Source organism: Protopterus annectens, chromosome 3.part0, assembly GCF_019279795.1.
Source record: "Protopterus annectens isolate FY-2018-M chromosome 3.part0, PAN1.0, whole genome shotgun sequence".
Taxonomy (NCBI): Eukaryota; Metazoa; Chordata; order Ceratodontiformes; family Protopteridae; genus Protopterus; species Protopterus annectens.
The window spans coordinates 1,037,447,550-1,037,467,848 of NC_056731.1; positions in this window are offsets into that span (position 1 = coordinate 1,037,447,550).

A 20,299-nucleotide genomic window follows, 5' to 3' on the forward strand; every position below is an offset into this window, starting at 1 on the left:
CAGTTAAATTGGCTGGATAGAACAAAATGAGAGTAGCAATAGCAACATATCCTTTTTTGTGCCATGACAGAAATGCAGCTTTGCTCCCACACCCCCAAATGAACAAGCAAATGGCAAATTTGGTTAAGAAGGTATCCCAGAAATGCTAAAAGTGCTATGAAATGACCTGCCGCTGAAACATGTCTACAGATTTAATACAAAATGCACCATGTGAATGTATTGACAATCATATATACCTTTAAAATGCCCTGACAAACTTACCCTTGCCATGTACACTTGTAACTAATGCAGACAGATAAAAGTGTAAAAGTATGTGCTAATCAAAATAAATATAAAACTCATTAAACAGACTCTTCATAGTTACATGTCAGGATATGCATTATGTAGCTGTTGAAATGCAAACATATCTTCTCAAAATCCACTGGACTATCTTTGTGGCAGGACTAACTGAGAGGGTAGATAGTGCAGGGACAGCCGAGGTGGTGCTGCCAGGATGCCTCTAAGACATGCTGGGCAATGGAGCCAGAGCCAGTGGAGTGGTGGCAGGTGGATCCTGTAGGGCCGGCCTACTCAGCTGTGCTGTGGAGCATTTGTGATGGGGTACACATGGATGACATTCACACATTTTGACAACGTATAATAAAATAAAACAAAAAATTAAATAATGAAATAAATTAAATAAAAATAAAATATAAAAAAGAGAGATAAGGGTTGGGGTGAGAGAATAAAAGACATAAGATTAGTATCTTCATATGTAACATACAATGCATAAGTACAATTATTTGACTCTATTGTCTTAACCTTTTCTCATAAGACTACCATCCCTAAGAGAAAACTTTTACTTTTAAGACTGCCAGTTCCTAACACATGCACACTATACTACAAATTGCAGAAAGTACTCCTTTACATACACATATATTGCACATGTGAGTGTTCCAGTTGTACAGATTATAGTTTTCAGCAGGGAATGTGTCCACTGATATAGAGTTTTTACTTTAAACTTTTAAATTACACAAAATTGAAGAATTAAAATTATTGTATATTTGGGAAGTGTGGTATTTGAATCCACAAAGTTTGACTAAATTCTAATATAGTACTATTGGTTTGTGCTATAGACTAATGCATGCATACTTGTTTTCACAATTGAAATATGCTTGCCCAATTTGGTACAACTCTATAAAATGCTAAGAAGCTATCTTTAACTTTTAATACTACAATAACACTACTCTTCTGCTGCATATATACCACATGATCCCTCATCCTCATGAATCTAGTGCCATGGGTCCTAACATTGACCTCCCTTTTCATGTTAGCTATGGAAAAAAACAGAACAGAATAGAATACCATTATGAATAGCAGTCTTGCCTTTGTTCAGCTTTTAAGCCTTACATTTACTATTTGTAGTTGTTACTTACACATCTGTGGGATGTCCTCAGTTCTATATTCCTCGATCCAGGCATTGACTGTATCCCTCTTCCTGCAAAGTAGGTCAATAAAGTGGTGCCTACATTGGTCACCAATGAGTGGAATATCAGTGGCACTGGATAGAGCCTGGGCTAAACTATCCCAAGATTCCAACTTATACTCAGAGCCAGGATAGTCCCCCTGCAGTAGCCTGGCATTGTAGTGTTTCACTAGGAGACCCCTGGACACTCCATATCTGTGTCCTAAATCTCACACCCTCTCCAAGAAAGCCTTCATGTATACCATGGATCAAGAGCAATGGATACTGATGGCTTCCCACCATTCCATTTATTGTGTTTACTGGGTGTGTGTATACTGTTTGAAAATGTTGCATACTGTTTACCATTGCGCAGACATGGTACTCTGCAGTACACACCCTCAAACCCCACGTTTGCCCAATGGTAAATGATGTGCACAGTGGCAAGCAGTGGAAAATTACATAATTGCAGTTGCATTTATGTGGGTTATTTGATGTACAGGCAGTTGGGTATGTGTGTTAGGCAAATGTGAAAGCCATGCCACTCCAGATAGCAGAAATCAACTTACAGAAATACAGTACACAGTATATACACAGTCATACATTTGATAATAATGTGATAATGCATAAAGGAAATTGAGACAAAAGTAAAACTGTATGGATTATGCTGTATTTGAATGCAGGAACATATGTATGGCAATCCTGCCCATACACCTGTTGCCACAAGAAGATTGAGAAAACATTTGGCTATGTTGAAGTTCATTGCTATAAACTACAATGTCACAACAGTAAAACAAAGGTTGCATACCCTATATCCCAGCCCTATGCTTAACACCTGCTGCCTCAGGACTAGTTATATGACATCAGTGGCATGAACTGAATGTATCTGATTTCTATTTGTGGCTGCTAGGCAAACACTGGCCAAAACATATATATTACAAAAACAAAGACAGAAAAGAAAAAAAGGAAAAAAAGGAGCAAGTAGCTAAAATGAGGAAAATCAATGTATGCCATACACACAAGAAAATGATGGCCTTAGCCCACTTTGCCACAGAAACAGCTTTGCAGCAAAGAACTGAAGTCATTCTTCACACACCCAGCTGCAACAGAATGTACACTGATTTCAAACTACAAACTGTTATTTGTACATTTATTATATTTGGATGTAGTGCACATAGTGATCACACAACCTGTAATGATTATTGCTTGCAGATATACAGCTCTGTCTTACTTTTATGTGTTTGTTGGTTATTCATCAGTCATCTGACCAGCACTCTGACACATGCAGTGTTTAAGCCATTCTATATCATCGGCCTTAAAATGTGTCAGGATATTAAATGGGAATAATATGATACCCAGTTGGCAACAACTAAAGGGCTCGTTAGATGGCACATGCAAGCATACACTGCTCTTTGGGGTGGGGGAAAAGTTGCTGTTGTGATACATACAAGTGTACATTGTTCTTTTGTAGGGGGGGCAAAGTTGAATTACTGTTATGGCACAAACAAGCACAGACTGCTCTTTTGAGGGGATCAAAGGTGAGTTACTGTTATGGCACATACAAGGATACACTGCTATTTGGCAGGGGGAGCACAGGTGAGTTACTGCTATGGCACAAACAAGGATATGTTGCTCTTCTAACTTTCCTTCTTTTGCATCCTTCTTGTTGTTTGATCTTGTTAGGGTTGTGAAGTCAGAAACTGTAATGTGCATCATGTTCTAACCTCTTAAAAATGGATAAACAAGAACGAATGGAGGGAAGTGCCAATACAAGAACCAGTAATCAGTAAAAAAGGCACTTCCATAACCACAAAGAATCTGGAAAATGCAATTTATTGAATAACAGGTTGAGGAGACAAAGTGAACCAATGATTGATAAAACAAAAGTTAAAAGCACATAAACACTCCCCAAAACTGTGTTTTTGTTACAGTAGAATTCATCAGATGTGTAGACAATTAAAATAACGGTCCCTTCCATATGCATTGACACCCCTGGAAATATGCCCATTAGGGATTACTAGGGAGGGTCATAAATTAACATATGTGGGTTACAATATTTTCAATTATAGTGACCTAGAAGTTAATGAAGTGCACTTTTCTCTAGTTTCCAAAGGATTCAATTTTATTCCAAAGAAGAAATGTGACATCAGTAAGTTAGCAATAGATTTTAAATGATTTTTAAGAAAAAATAATCTTGAATTAATATATGGTAGCAGGATGAATTAAAAATATGAAGTACATTTAATCCTCCACTGCACCTTCAGTTAAGAAATTTTGAACTTTTAGTAGAAAGTGAATTAAGAAATGGTGTTCTAGAAAATAAATTTGGGTCGAACCTTGCTAAAAATGAAAAGAAAATATTGGATGAGATGAGGAATAACAAGTTTTTAAGTGTGATGAAACCCTATAAAGGGGGAGTGACTATAATTATGAATATGGTCAACTATGAGGCAAAGATGATGGAAATGTTAGGAGACAACAACAAATACACCAGGGTCTCCAAAAATGAAATTAACATTGTATACAGATACATATATGTGGCTTTAAAAGACCTATTATCAGAAGGACTTATAGATTTAGAGAAATTTACATTTTTGTACAACGATCGACATAGAGTCCCATCTATCTTTAGGATTCCCAAAGTGCATAAAGACACTTTAGACCCCCCACCCAAGACCTATAGTATCTGCTGAAGGTTCAGTGACAGCTTCCTTAGCTCGATGTTTGAACGTAAAATTGAAAAAAAATCCGTATGGAAAATAATTATATACAGAAAGATTCCTAGGATGTTTTTAATTATGTACTGAAAGATTCCCGGGATGGTTTTAAGCTGTGTTAAACTCGAGTTGTGGCAAGAACAGGTATTGTTTGTAACCATTAATATCATAGATTTGTTTGGGTGTATTCCCCATGAAGAAGGCCTGGCTTGGTTTGAGGAAGCGCTTCATGAGTTTGGTAATCTCTCACAAAGTGATTTCTGGGTTTGTTTAGAACTTATTGGAATGGTTTTGAAAAATAACTTAATGTTTTTTGAAGGCGGGCTTTTCCAGCAAACCAGTGGCATAGCAGTGGGGGCAAGATGTGCCTCTTTATATGCCAACATGATTCTGATGGTTTGGGAAAATTTGTTTGTTTTACATTCACAATACAAAGACTGTTGGGTATTGTACAAAAGGTTTTAAGATGGCATCATTATTTTTTGGGTAGAAACAGAAAAGTTCCAGGAGTTCTTTGATTATATATCTGGGACAACCCATTTTTTACAGCTTACTTACCACACTGACCATGTTAAGACAGACTATTTGGATGTCACTTTATACAAAAAAGAAGGTACATTTAAGTCTAAAGTGTTTAGAAAAAAGACATATGCAGATGCCCTACTTCATTTTGCAAGTGCACTCCCCAGTCATCACAAAATAGGGATTATTAAAGGACAATATATATGAATTAGTGGTGGTGCAGCGGTTTGCATTGTCACCTCACAACAAGAGGTTCTCCCATTTGATTATTGGCTGGAGTGCCTTCTGTGTTGAGTTTGCATGTCCTCCCCATGGTCAAGTGATGTTAAAAGACAGGCAGGTAGGTGTGTGTGTGAATGGGTGAACCTTCTTTGAAGGTTGGGCATTGGGCTGGCAACTCGGCACCATAAAAATCCTCTGCCAATAATTAGCAGACCATAGTTCCACTGTGGCAACCCATAACTGGGAAAAGCCGAAAGACATTACTTATTTTACTATATATGAATCAGTCAGATGACCTCCCACCATCAAGACTTTTTTGAAGAACGTAACACTCTAAAGAAAATGTTTTTGGAAAGGGGATACCCTAGTCAGTTAATAGAGAAAATACAACAGGATGTTTTAGAAGACAAAAACAAAAGGTTTGCCCTATTTTAGGTGCTGTGATGCCACTCACTGGCAACCAAAGGGGAAGAAGACCCCTGAATTCTGAAACTGAAAAAAGTATGTGGTTTGAGCATGCATTTATTACAGAATACAACAGTGATTCCTGGGTGGTTATGATGATATAGGTATGTGAATGGGAGAAGTTTGCAAGGTTATATGATCTTGGGGGGATTTTTGATACTCCTTTTAAAATCATTTTTAGAAAGAGGGCTAATATTAAGGATCTTTTAGAACAACAAAAGGTTAAAACACACAACAGAAGTTAGGTGGGTACATATAGATGTGGTATGTGCCCAGAATGTAAATATTTTATCAACAAGAAGGCTATTGCTTTACAGTCTAGAAACAGATATATATTGAGGGTAAAGTATGTAGTAATTGTAACTCCTGTGGAGTGATATACATTGCCCTATGTACTAAATGCACATCCTTCTACGTAGGCAAGAAAGAAAGGAAGTTAAGAAAGATAATGTATGAACACGTATATCATATTCAAAGTAAAAAACAAATCAAGGATTCCCCCTGTATAAACACACCCTTACTTGTCAAGAAGCTAAGTTTTCATCTTTTGTTATTGAAGAAGTCCCATGAGATATGAGAGGAGGACTATGGGAAACTAGAACAGAGTACAGGATGGTTTACTGCCAACTCCTTTTGGAAGCCAATAAGCCCCTGGGACTAAATGATGCTATTTCCCTCGTCCCTGTTTTGAAATTGAGGGCTGGAATGTTGTGAATATTTAGATAGTCTTGCACTAAACATTTCCTTAAGAATGCCTTTTGAAGTTATATTTTATTTCATTGAATTGATTTTATGGGGGTAATTCATGGACAAAGTTGTAGATGGAGCTATTGCCTTTCTTTTTAACTAGTAGCTGAATGTAAAAAAAAGCACTGAATTATGAAAAAGTTTTTTAAAACATTTTCTGGCCTATTCATTATATATTTATTTAATAATCTCTTTCTTGTTAATTTACAAAAAAAAAGGAATATTGGTTTGTAACAAGTATACAGGTTGCAACAAAACAAAGAAAGTTTGGTTAGAAAAAATAGAACTAGTTAATTGAATGTTGATTCTTATTGGTGGTTTATGATTTAGAAGGGGTATTAAATATGTAAGGGATAGTCATTTAATTGTCGGCACATTTTTCCAAAGTTCTTGTGGTTACCGGAGTGCCTTTTTTACTGATTTTCTAACTTCTCTCTTTACTAATTTTTCACTACAAATGTATGGTGCTAAACTGAGGGCATGTTGTGATTGTCAGTACTTTTTAGAGGTATGACTGTGTGAATCATTGATGCCTGAGGCCTACTACTTACTAATGGACACATATAAGTCAAACAAGTTTCTGTTGTTACATGTTAAGGCAATATCTGTACAAATCACCCACCTTTTACTTGCTTACTTTAGAAAAGTGTTGAAATACAAGGATATGCCATAATATTATTGAAAAATACACTCCAGATTCTGGACTTATTTTGTAAATGCAGCAGTTGCCACAGTGTTAGTTCAGGGCTGACTCTGTCTGATTCAAGCAGTACGTAGCCAATGCATAGGAGGTAAAGCTTGTGTGAGTTGCCTGGCATCAGTCACTATATGCAATTGAGTAGGAGGAAGGTTTTAAGCCCCTAGGTGGTGAGTGAGTGTGCTATGTGTTGTCTCTTAGCCAATGCATGGGCATATTGCGCACACCAATATCTGCTTACACCCACAGCAGATGGTGGTTCCCCCTCTTAATCCTCATCTGCCTGTGGCTGTGATGACCTCAGCATTGGTGTTGGGATGTGTGCCCCTTCCCCTTGCTTATCCTGCTGCAGCTGTTTCCTCAGCATTATGTTGTGTAGGATAGCACATACTGTGAAGATTTCTGTACGTTTTTGTGGATTGTACTGCTGGGCTCCCCCAGACGTATCTAGACACCAGAATGTGACTTTAGCAGCCCAAACCATTGCCCTATGGCATTTCTGATGTGAGAGCATGCCTTATTATGTCATTCTTCTGTGGGTGTGTGTGCATTTCTGACAGGTGTCATCAGACATAGTTCCAGGTCATAAACTGCATCCCTAAGTAAATGCCCCTGTGTGCATATAGGGCTATCTCATCCACTCATTAAGATTCTTCTTGAAGAGATTCAGTGAGAGCTGGAGTTTTTAATCTGCATCTATGGCTCATTTAGAATCAACTCAGAACAAGTCTGAGCTGCATTTGTTCCATAGCATTTGAGTTTATAATTTCCAGGAACCTTTGGGCTAAGCTGGCTGGGGAGTAGTGCTCCCAGTTCTATTTGGTTTTAGTTAGGTTACAATAATATAATGGTGAGAGGGGTGTTCTTCTCCTTCTCCAGAGCTCCAATGTTTTAAGGATGCCAAGTGGTGAGAGGGTGGTCTGTAACTGAAAACTGTCTTGCCCACTGTTACTGAAACTGTTAGCTGCATGGATGATGTGATACGCCCGTTGTCACCTGACCTGGAACCGTGAGTATAACTATAAAAATAATGTGGGAACCCTCCTTGGTCTTTTGTGGTTTGGTCTGGGTGTGATTTGGAAAATGGTGTATCCTGTGGTAACAAGTGCTCTCTGATAACCTGGTCTCTGCTCACTCACAGATATTGATGTGTCATCCCAGGCTGACAGACACTGATCCCTTTGATGACACCAAAAAAATTTTAGCCAATAAATCAAATATTTTGTCTTTTTGTGTGTACACATTCTAGGTGAGGGTAGGTGAGGTAAGAGGCTGCAGGTCAGGGGGTCATATGGGCACTGGGCTACATGATCTCTCTATGACTCTTTTCACTCATGTAGTCCAGGTAGTCTCATTCAGGTCATTCACACCAGCATGTGATGATGACTGATTGATATTGTTGTATTTTTGATTGCTTGCCCGAAAGGCTATGTGGCGGATCCTATGACCTGACAGGCAGCTCTCTCAGCTCACTGTGACCTTCTCTGTGAGTGGGACGAGTGTGTCTCTGAACAATATAATACCTTACAAGAGATATCAAGTTAAGAGTATCAGGTGTGGCTGTGGCTGGTTGGCTGGCTGACTTTACAACTTACTTTGTGTGCTATTTTGTTTTTGGGTTGTGTTTGTGGTAGCTTTTTGCTGGATGGATCTCTGCTTTGGGTGTCTTTTAGGTTAGTTGAGTTTTTTTTTTTTATTTATGAGTATGTTGTTTGTTTTGTGTTTGGTTGTATGTGGTGGATGGTGGGTGTGTGTGTACTGTTGTGTTGTGTGTCTCCTCCTGACTGGTTTCTGAGTTTTTGATCATCAGTTTTGAGATGAGAGATGGTTGCATATGGTTCATATATTATGGTTGCATCTCTCACATATATTTGAGGAGGTTTGGAGGAGGAGCAGCATGAGACAGTTGTAACATTGCCTAGTTGTTTGGAGATTTCAAGCTGGACAGCTGGACTGGAGATTGGACCTGACCTTGGACATGCTATGCTAGAGTAGGGAAACTTAAAAATGGAAGAGGTAATAGTTTAAGAGGTGAAGGAGAATATAAAGAATAAGTGCGGTAGTTTATGGTGTTTAATTTGAGAGATAGAGCAGTTTTCTAGAAAAAAGTGAGGGCAGGCAGGCTGCTCAATGTTTATCACTGCCACTGATGAACAGAGAGACTTCCTTTAGCCAAGCAAAAAAAAATTCAAAAAAAAACAACAGTACAAAGAACAACAAGCCATACACTGACTGAACTTTTAAATAAAAAAAAAGCAGCAGAGGTTCACAAGTATCAAGTTATAATAGTGCAGTAAATGACCCCACACAGTGCTAGGAGACAGACAGATAAGATAAGATAAAGAAAAAAAAAAATTTAAAAAAAAAAATTTTAAAAATAAGTAAACAGCTCTAGGTTGTGTTGTGTTCTTGCATATCCCCCCTAGCAAACATCTTGTACAGTTGGTAGGTGTGCCAGATATGTGATTCATGGTAACTACAAGGGTTGCCAGCACACACATTCAAGATTATTCCCTTAACATTACATACAGTATGATTTGGCAGTTGATAGATTAGTAGTCCTTTCTGTTAATGTAGACCCTTCCATGTTCGCCAGGTGGTGCCTTAATTTCCACATGAGTGCAATCTATGGCACCAAGTACTTCAGGGTAGTGCACTACCTGGGAGAAATTTTGCATATTTATGACCCTCTCCTCAGAACTACAGGGGAAATATATGTTCTCATTGACATGTTGGAGCATAGCATTTAGTAATTGGAAGAGGATCCTGGATGCTGATGCCTGTGACACCCTCAGCATGTCCCCTGTTGGTCTCTGAAAGGTATCTGTATCAAAGATTCTAAGCCTATGCATACCTTTGTCTCCACGGTGATGTGTTCCCCTCGTTTGGCTTTGGCTCTGAGTTGAGGGTAGCAGAGGACACAGAGTTTCTGTAGAGCGTCCCTGTCCACCCTGTAGGGGTCTACAATTTCCATGTCATGTAGGTTGGGAAAAATTAGGCAGGGCCTGAAAAATCTTCTCAACCTAGACCTATTGACAGGAACAGCAGCATTGGCTTCAGCCAGTAGCACATACAAATGAATGAAAGCAGCAGGAGCCCCTAACAGCCTGTCAGTGTAGACATTATGTACCTGTACTCCAAAAGTTTTTAAATCTGCAGGAAAAAACAGCATGGAGTCTATGTGGCTGCATTATAGCTTGTTGAGTAACTCCACCATGTTGGTTTGGTTGATTAGCATGCAGTTCAGCTGCTTATGTTGTAATTAGCTTCTATGAAACACACCTGCTGATTAACTGAAAGAAAGGGAAAAAAGGGAAAAAAAGGGTGATGAAGCTGAAATGAGGAAAATCAATCTGCAAAATACATATAAGAAAATGATGGCCTTAGCTCTCTTTGCCACAGAAATAGCTTTGCAGCAAAGAACTGAACTCATTCTTCAGACAACCAACTGCAACAGAATGTACACTGATATTAAACCATAAACTGTTATTTGTACATGTATTATATCTGGATGTAGGACACTTAGTGATCACAAAACTACTTATGATTATTGCTTGCAAATATACAACTCTGTCTTACCTTTCTTTGTTTGTTGGTCAGTCATCAGTTATCTATCCAGTATACTGTGTAACCCATTCTATATCATTGGCCTTAAAATGTGTGAAGATATTAAGTGAAAATAATATCATATGCAGTTGGCAACAAATGAAGGGCAGCTTGGATGTTAAGGAACAGAAATTGAATTGTGTGCTGCTTACTTAAATGTCCAACCTTACATCTAGCACTTCCTAGATCTAAGCTGACACACCCAGTCTTAGGTGCCAGAAGCTGTTGAAGACTGGGGGAGGGGGAGGATGAAAAAGGCATTTAGTTATCTAAAAAGGGCAATTTTTTATAACTGTTTACTACCAAAACATAGGTTTGCTTGGAGGACATTTTAGGCTTATCCAATTCCCTTTTGTGCTTGAATTAATATTTTCTGATTGGTCTTCCCTATCCCATGGCTGATAATTGTATATTAGCCCTAGTGAGAATCCTGGAGTACATTTTCTATTACCCATCCTTAAATACAAGCTGTGTTTGAATATGAATGGATGAACTTTGTTTTATTTTTATGGATAGTCTGCTCTGGAACAGTGGTAGCCTCTGTGATATATATACAGCTCTCCACAACATTCAGTTTAGATACCTAGACTGAGTATTTCTGATGCCATTTGACTTGATGATGTTCAGTAGGTCCATCTGTATTAGGTTGGAGGATGCCTTGTATGCCAGACACGTCACCTCTAAGCACTTTGTAGGATACTGAGTATAGTAATAAATCTTTGAGGTTGTCCATACAAGACCTATTGTTTAGGACTTGTATACGTTTAGTAAGGTATCTCTGAAGGTATTCCAGTTGTTGCATGGGGCTGGACAGATACATGCCAAAGTGGGCATTATACAAAATGATTGACCTAATGAAAGCTTTGTCAAGGGGGAAAACAGCATCTCTAGATCTAGTCACAATCAATGTATTTATAAACTGTGCAATATAGAAAGACTTTCTTATGACAGTTCCTAGCTTTCAGTCATCTCAAATTTAGCTGGCCAAAGCCATTTGGTATTTCTTTTTACTTTTGAGATGTATATGCCAAACAGAAACAATCTCAGCAGCAAACCCTGAGTAGGGGATTGTGTCAAAAGGCTTGATCAGGTCAAGGTAATGTAGAGTGAACTTTTGTACCTTCATCCATTGCTTTGGTAACAAGAGTAAAGCTTAAACAATGCCTATGACTTTGAGCATTTCACTCTTTCCGGTGGGCTTTTTTCAAACAGATTTTTAGGGCCAGGCATACATGTATGCATTCTTTGATTCACCTTCCTGATTGTATTAAATTATATTCCTTGTATAATACAGCACCAGTTGTTAGAATGTGCTTTAAATTTATAGTTTTGAGCAGTCTTCTAATAAGCAATGAAACAAAATGTATGAACAAATAATGACAAAACTGCCCATTTCAGACAATTTCAACCATAAAAGGCCACTCAAACTTCTGTCATTACCATCCCCCAATATCAGTAAATATGCAACATCTCTGCAGAAGTAAGTCATCTAAATAATTCCACATTAATGGGATATCTAACTAATGAAGAGGTTGCCGCTAGGAAACCACTTTATATGTCATTGTTTTATCTACAAATAAAGTGGCTGTTGCCCTTGAAGAATAAATTGCCTATGTTACATTAAAAATAATAAACTAGTAATACTGCAATAGGGAATGGATGGCAAACTGAAAACAGGTTCATAGTTACTAGGTAACTCCTCCAGAGGAGGACATTCACAGGACTGCAGCATTCCCCCCTTTAAAGTACAACACAGTATAGTATCAGCGATCCATCTCCATACTGTAGGAGTAGAACCCACAGCCTTCTGCATCAAAATGAAGGCTACTACCTGTTGTGGTACTAACAATGCAAACAGACTTGGAATAAGCAGCACTAATCGTCTCTTACCGTGAAACTCTCAGCTCCTTGTAAATTTTTTTTATTTATTTAACATTTGTTTGCTGGGAAAGTCTGACTTGGAATGAAGCTAATCTTCAGCAGAGGCCCAGGGAGAAATGCACCAGACACATGTCTTTGTAACATGGGAGGAAACCAAAGCAGCCAGAGGAAACCCACACAAACATAGGGAGGACATACAAACTCCACACAGAAGGCACCCCAGCTGAAAAATCAAACCAGAGAACCTCTTGCTGTGAGGCAACAATACTACCACTGAACCATCCACTTTGACACAGCTAAATCTCTCAATTTCACAGCAGAAGAAATCTAGAAAAAGCCAAAATGTATTTGGGGGGGGGGCAAAGGCCCAAAACCAAGGATACATTTTAAATATTGCTTGTATAGTTTTAGAAAGTTGCCAAAAAAGTGTTTTGTGTTGCCATGTGTTTCCTAGAAAGATAGGAAGACTGACATTTAAAGGGCTATCATTATTTAGTCAATTTGGTTCTCACTGATTTGCCAGACAGCCACAAATTTTGATCCAAATATTCTGTAAACATCTAGCCAGCTGAGAGCTAACTCAACTCCCTGAATCACAAGTGGTGTTATAGGTGGAGAAAGGTACAGAGTTTGAGCCTGGGTAATTCTAACCAACATCCATAAGTAACTGGGGCATTACACACATATACACACACACACATAATAATTTCCACCCATTCAACTTTTCCACAGACTTTTTTGCTTCAGAAACTGTATAGTAATCACCATTCTCTTAGTCTGTCAATGTCTCAAGATAAAAATACTAATATTTTAAGTGTCCCTTATTATTTTTGAATTTGTATCCGATTGGTTGATTGTTATGAATCAGATATGTCCTTTAACATCCCAGAATGCCTTATAGCCTAAAGATAACATCTATGTTATTTACTATGTAAGGGGTAAATTTATTTCTGAAACTGAAATCCAAAATGTCTCGTATGCCCACTATAGAGGACAGGAGTCCTGAATTCTATTTTCAACCTTTGCTCTGGTGCGTTTTGTTTCAGCATGTAAACTGTGTTGCATTAATGTCAAGTCTGTGCATTTCCAAGTGTCTCTATTAATTGGACAGCTCCACAGCACTTAGAAAATATCTGACATAAAGTTAACTGGTAGCTCAGTTTATTTTTACCTTGGCAAGAGTTAGTCTCCAGAACTGGAAAACAGTATAATCAGACCGGATGGACATGCATGTTTCTTGCACCCCCAAAGTCAGACACTTACAGTAACTCATGCCCACTGTTTCAGTCAAACACTGGGAAGGTGGAAGTTGCTGGTACCCAGCTGCCCCCAATGTGGCCCTCCAAATGAACCAGAGCAGGTGCAATAGACAGAGGTGAAATGTGATGGTAATGCAGTTTATAATGGGCTAAGCTAGGCAATACTAGATGAATGGTTAGTAAAATATGCATCTTGTAGACAATAGCTAATTGCAGCTCAGAGACTATAATTCTTAGCTTAACTCTTTGCATCAAAGTCCGTAAAAATGCACACAGTAACCCGTTGTTATAGTCTCTCTTCGTGTACTGACAAGTGTAAAGATATCTAGCAGTGTGAGGGTAAAAAAATTAAGCAGTAGAACAAGCTTTGTAAGTGCAAAAAGAAAAGCTTGTCCAGTTACTACAAACGTATACATGAATATGTTTTGTTGTTGTTTTGTACGGGCTGTTCACTGTGGGATATATTTCAAACAGGTGTGGCTGGCTTATGAAGTGGCCTATCGACTTCCGCCAAGCAGCTTACTATAAAGAATAAAAACTGCTGTGTTTTTCTTTTCCACCCAGAAGCAGATTTATTAATATTTATACTGTGTATCCGGTTTTAGGCACTATCAAGTTTGTCGGTGCTTTTAGGCAGAGCTGTCTGTGGTACGTTGGTCTTTTTCATAAAAATATTTCCATGGCAGTAAAACAATTTGTTGTGCTCTTAGTATGCCATGTGGGGAAGTAAGCACTTCACTTCGCTGGTTGACCACGGTTAATATGTTCTCATTTGCAAATAGAAATTGATATTGTCACATTATATGTGTGCTGATTCTTTAAAAACTGGGTATGTGCTCTCATAAGAAACATGTGTGATCATTGTGTGTGCATGCTAGCTCATTAGAAGTGTTGCCCTGATAACGGAAAAGTACCAAAGCAGCTAAGCTAAACGGCAGAGCACCATTACAAAAGCAGCTAAGCTAAACACACACACAACGACAGAGCACCATTACAAAAGCAGCTAAGCTAAATGGCAGAGCACCATTACAAAAGCAGCTAAGCTAAACACACACACAACGACAGAGCACCATTACAAAAGCAGCTAAGCTAAATGGCAAAGCACCATTACAACGGTAGAGCACCATTACAAAAGCAGCTAAGCTAAACGGCAGAGCACCATTACAAAAGCAGCTAAGCTAAACACACACACAATGACAGAGCACCATTACAAAAGCAGCTAAGCTAAATGGCAGAGCACCATTACAAAAGCAGCTAAGCTAAACGGTAGAGCACCATTACAAAAGCAGCTAAGCTAAACACACAGAATGGCAGAGCACCATTACAAAAGCAGCTAAGCTAAATGGCAAAGCACCATTACAAAAGCAGCTAAGCTAAACGGTAGAGCACCATTACAAAAGCAGCTAAGCTAAACACACAGAATGGCAGAGCACCATTACAAAAGCAGCTAAGCTAAACGGCAGAGCACCATTACAAAAGCAGCTAAGCTAAACACACACACAATGACAGAGCACCATTACAAAAGCAGCTAAGCTAAATGGCAGAGCACCATTACAAAAGCAGCTAAGCTAAATGGCAGAGCACCATTACAAAAGCAGCTAAGCTAAATGGCAGAGCACCATTACAAAAGCAGCTAAGCTAAACGGCAGAACACCATTACAAAAGCAGCTAAGCTAACACACACAATGGCAGAGCACCATTACAAAAGCAGCTAAGCTAAATGGCAGAGCACCATTATAATAGCAGCTAAGCAAAATGGCAGAGTACCATTACAAAAGCAGCTAAGCTAAATGGCGGAACACATAAAACGTCTTCTTACTGTGGTTGACTCTGGCAGCTGTGTTTAACAGCATAGTTTTAGTGTGCACTTTTGTTTTCAAATTCACGTTAGCGTGCAAAGCATGCATGAGTCTTCTATTAGGTCCTCCTCCCTCTGCATCTGTAAAAGTGGGGGGTGCTCCCTCCCCCTCGCCCTATGGTTCCAATGCCTATGCACTCAGTGGAAGTAAGGCAACCTGCAGTGGTTTTGTGTTTTCCTTCTCCCAAATAATAATGCAATCCATTAATAATCTACACCCCATATAAAAAGGCAACTATGTAGCTAGGTAAACTGATGATGAGGAGAGTTCTATATGTTTGGAAGACTTCAAAAAATCTTTTTTCTTCAGGATATACTATATATGTACAAAGGAGTACTGAGCTTCAGCAGGTGTGCTTCCATTTTGCCACCTAAATACTGCATATGCTGGAATGTATTTAAGAATAATGTGAAACAAAGGCTTTTGCACTTTTATCTGTATGCATTAGTTAGAAGTGTACTGATGGCATGGACATGTTTGTCAAGCCATTTCAGAGGTATACCTGATTGCCAATACATGAACATGGAATGTTGTGTGATAAATATGTACAAATGTTTCGGGAACAGGACTTTTGACAGCACGTTTAGCATTTCAAAGATGTTTTGTTAGCAAAACGGGTCATTTGTCTGTTCTTTGTGGAGGGGGGGGGCGAGCAAACATGAGTTACTGTTACGGTACAAGCAAGAATGGACTGTTCTGTTGGTGGGAGGAAGCAAAGGTGAGTTACTGTTATGGCACAAACAAGAATGGATTGTATTTTTTTTGAGGGGGCAGCAAAGGTGACTTACTGTTATGGCACAAACAAGGATATAAAACAAAATCACAGCCACCAGGCAGGAGAGACAACCAGAAAGATTTATTCCACTGAGACACAAGTACTTTCATCATATGTAAAGACTTCTTCAGGCATAGTAAATCATCACATGACAACTTAAATACTCTCTCCAAATCACATGACATCAAATAAGACAATATGGATGTAAAATATAAAATAAAACAAAATATATGTATAACACTAGATGAATTCTTACAAAACTTAACTAACATTAAACATAAAAAACAATAAACTATTACAATTAAAACCACAAATCATTTAGCATAGGCCTTTATTTTTAACAAACTACTGATTCTAACTAGCTCATTTAAGCCTGGTGAAGCCAAAGCATTAAGGAAAATTTGCCACCATAACTCCCTTTATTCCAAAATAATGGACCAAAGGCTACCCTAGGATGTTGCTCAATTTGTTCCAATACACAGAACCCAAAACTCTGATTGTCATTAGCAGCCACATGCTTGAAAAGCACATTAGTGAGCTTCTGTTTTTTAAATCACAACAATGCTCATAAAAGTGCTTAGTTTACACTCTATTTTGCCTACATAATATCCCGGGCATGATTTACATAAAGCTATATAAACAATGCCCTTGGACTGGCAGTTATAATTACCCCTAAGCTTAATAGTTCTATCGATGACAAAAATCCCATCAGCTTCCCAAATCATATGACACTGAGTACATGTCCCGCATTTTGTCATTCAAACTATGTGCCATACTATCAAAGTAGTTCTTAAATGATCTACCCCGTTTATATAAAATCTTAGGGTAGGGACCAGGTTTTTCAAATACTTATGCATGACCAGATAGCAATTGCCAATTCTTAAAAATAATAGCAACTATAGAGTCACTATTATGTTATAAGTAGCTGCAAAATAAGAACAACAAAAATCTGTCATGTTAACACCTTCTTTGAGGGGTGAAATGGCAAGGGACTGTTTATTCTTAGAACATCTTGATACAACAGATAATGGATTATTCAAGTCCATAACATATTGGGTTGAGCCCAATAATGGAACATAGACCCCAGAGTACCTTTTCCTGATGATCACGTTCATGATATTAATAACTAAATGTTCCGGTACCCCATTTTAAGGAACATGTTTCAGATTATTACATTCATCAAGAAACTCATCCCACATGGACACCATTCTGGCTGCCCTTACCATCTTGTCCTTAATCACGGTCCGTTTCTGATGGTAGGGGTGGCTACTACTAAACTGTAATTAACTGCTGGAATATGATGGCTTCCTATATATCCGACCTAGATGAAAGAGCATGCATGGTAGGATGCATTGTGAGGAGAACATCAAGATAGTTTATAGATCCATGTCCTATTGTATGTGAAAACTGAAAAAAAATCAGTAGTATCATTAATGTAACAAATAAAATCATCTATCAACTCAGTTGGACCCACCCATGCGATGAACAAATCGTCAAGGTATCTAGTATATAAATGTACATACTGAAAAAAAGAACAATCAAAATTTTTTTTTCTCTCATGCTTCCATAATGATATTGGCAAATACTGGCCCACAGGCAGTGCCCATAGCCATACCAAAAACCTGTTTAAAAAATTGACTGAGAAAATAAATATAATTGGTATCCAAAATAAGCTCCATAAGAGTGGTTAATGTATTGACTAAATTCTGGTCAAGCCTAAAATAAGAAGACAAATAATCCTCAAACCATTGTTGCCCAATACTGCGTGGTATGCAGCTGAATAAATCTTTGACATCTACAGTTATAAAGACAAGATTCAAATTCAAGTCAGTTTTGATACATCTTGTCAAAAAGTCCCAAGAGTCTCAATAAAGATGAGACATAGCCATCACACAATCTTTAAGTAAACAGTCAATGGTTTTAGCTATGCCATAAGTTTTGGAAGTACTGGCATCCAATATGGGTCTAAAGGAGGGGGGTTGCAAATTCTTATGTATTTTCGGTAAACTAAATATACTTGGAATATGTGGAGATTCAATATACATATATTTGCACTGTTCAGAAGTTATTTGCCCCTGCATGAGCATATCATACAAATCACATCTAGACGGTGATATGCTTTCTTGACCTTATTCAGAGAGGCTTCAACATAAGAATTATCACATAAACTGCACAGTACCCACTGCTCATAATGTAATTGATCCATAATTACGAACCCTTTCCCTTTATTAGGTTACATTACTCGTAAATTAGAAGTTGCTGTAAATTCCTTGAGTAGTGCATGCTGGGCTGGATCCAGATTATGACTCAAGATACTCATAGGGTGATTTTTTAAAAACTGTCAAATGTCTAACTCATAAACCCTTTGAAAAAGCCCAAGAGCAGGATGTAAATCGAGGTGTATAACACCTGGAACCCACAGACTTGACTGATGAAACATCTGGTCAGATTTCTCAAACAAAGTCAAATTCAAGTTCTACGTAAAAAGTTTCCATTCTATTATCTCTTTAACAATATTAATGTCCTTACTAGGGACAAATGAATATCCCCTACTGAATAACTCAGCATTTTCAACTGTGAAATTAAAAGCACTATAATTGTAAATGTAAAAATCTTGCAAACTGTTAGAAATTATATTCACAGTATCTGAAGACTGTATGCCATCTAACGTGGATGGCGTTTCAGCTTTGATATGTAAGAGTTCTTCCTCTGTTGAAAACGCTCTTGCCGACTGGAGTTCTGATGGGAAATGTGTCTTTTGTTCCAAAAGTGCTTCGACCTCCTTAATTTTGTATGATCTAGATGGTCTTCCACACAACATTGACAAGGAGTTTCTCCCCCAGGCTACAATATCTTATGACCTGACAGAACACACAGAAAAGGAGGAGATGTTGCAATTATGTATTCTGAGCTCCTCACCGTATCCCCCCTATCCAATCCTCTCTCCATTTTTCACCCAGCAGAACTTATACTTGCTAACTGCAATCTAAATAATCACAAGACAATAATTATAGCTGCCATCTATATTCCACCCAGAGACAACATATTCCTACTTCAACAGATCCTTCACTGGATGGCTGACACTATTCCTAATGAAACTATTATATTATAATATGTCAATATTAACTGGCTTACCCTATACTCTGACTCCCCTTCCACCTGCATTAATTTATATGGCTTTTCCCAGCTGATCTCCCCTTCCACTTTTCATCATACATCTACAAATACCAATTCTACATTGGCCCTTTTCTTAGTCTCCCACCTCAACCTTTACCATAAGCCTGAATCCCTGCCAGATGCAATCACTGACCACTCACCAATCCGTGTCCATATATTCTCCTCCTATATCACTAGACCACACAAATTAAAAGAGTGACATAAATTAACAGACTTCAACCCTGCTATTTTCACTAGTTATCTCTTTGCTATTAACTGGTCCTTTCTCTCTGACCTCACTTTAGATGATGCTGTTGATCGCTTTAACTCCATCTTCTTAAACACTCTTAACTCCCTTGCCCCTCCCAGAACCATCAGAGTTAAATCACGTTGCTCACCCTGGCTCACCAAATCTACTCAATTTCACATCCAGACTATGGTGCATGGAAACTCTGGCAAAAAAACAAATCCCCTATCCATTACCAAAAATTTGGGGAACTCCATAATCTAGCCAAAAAACATATTAATATTGACAAAAGAAGATTATTTCAAGTTCCCCTAGCCACTCAGACTAAAAACCCTAAATATTCTGGCATTATTTTAAGCATATTGTCCACCCTGGCAAGCCCTCTACACCTAATCCTTGTCCTAATACAAGAATACCCCAAGAACCTGCATATATCCTTAATACTTACTTTATTGATACTATAAGCAAACTCATGCCTTCTCTCAACACTATCAATCCCCCACTTTCCAGTATACACCCACAACAAAACATTCCATTCTCACCGAGTCCCATCCCAGACAGCTACATTAAAAAGCTTCTTAGCAAACTTCAACCATGCTCTACTTCAGCAGACAATCTACCTTCACATTTTCTAAAGTTAGCAGCTGACTCCATTGCCTGTCATGTATCTATCATTATCAATTGTTCTATCCATGAATCCTTTGT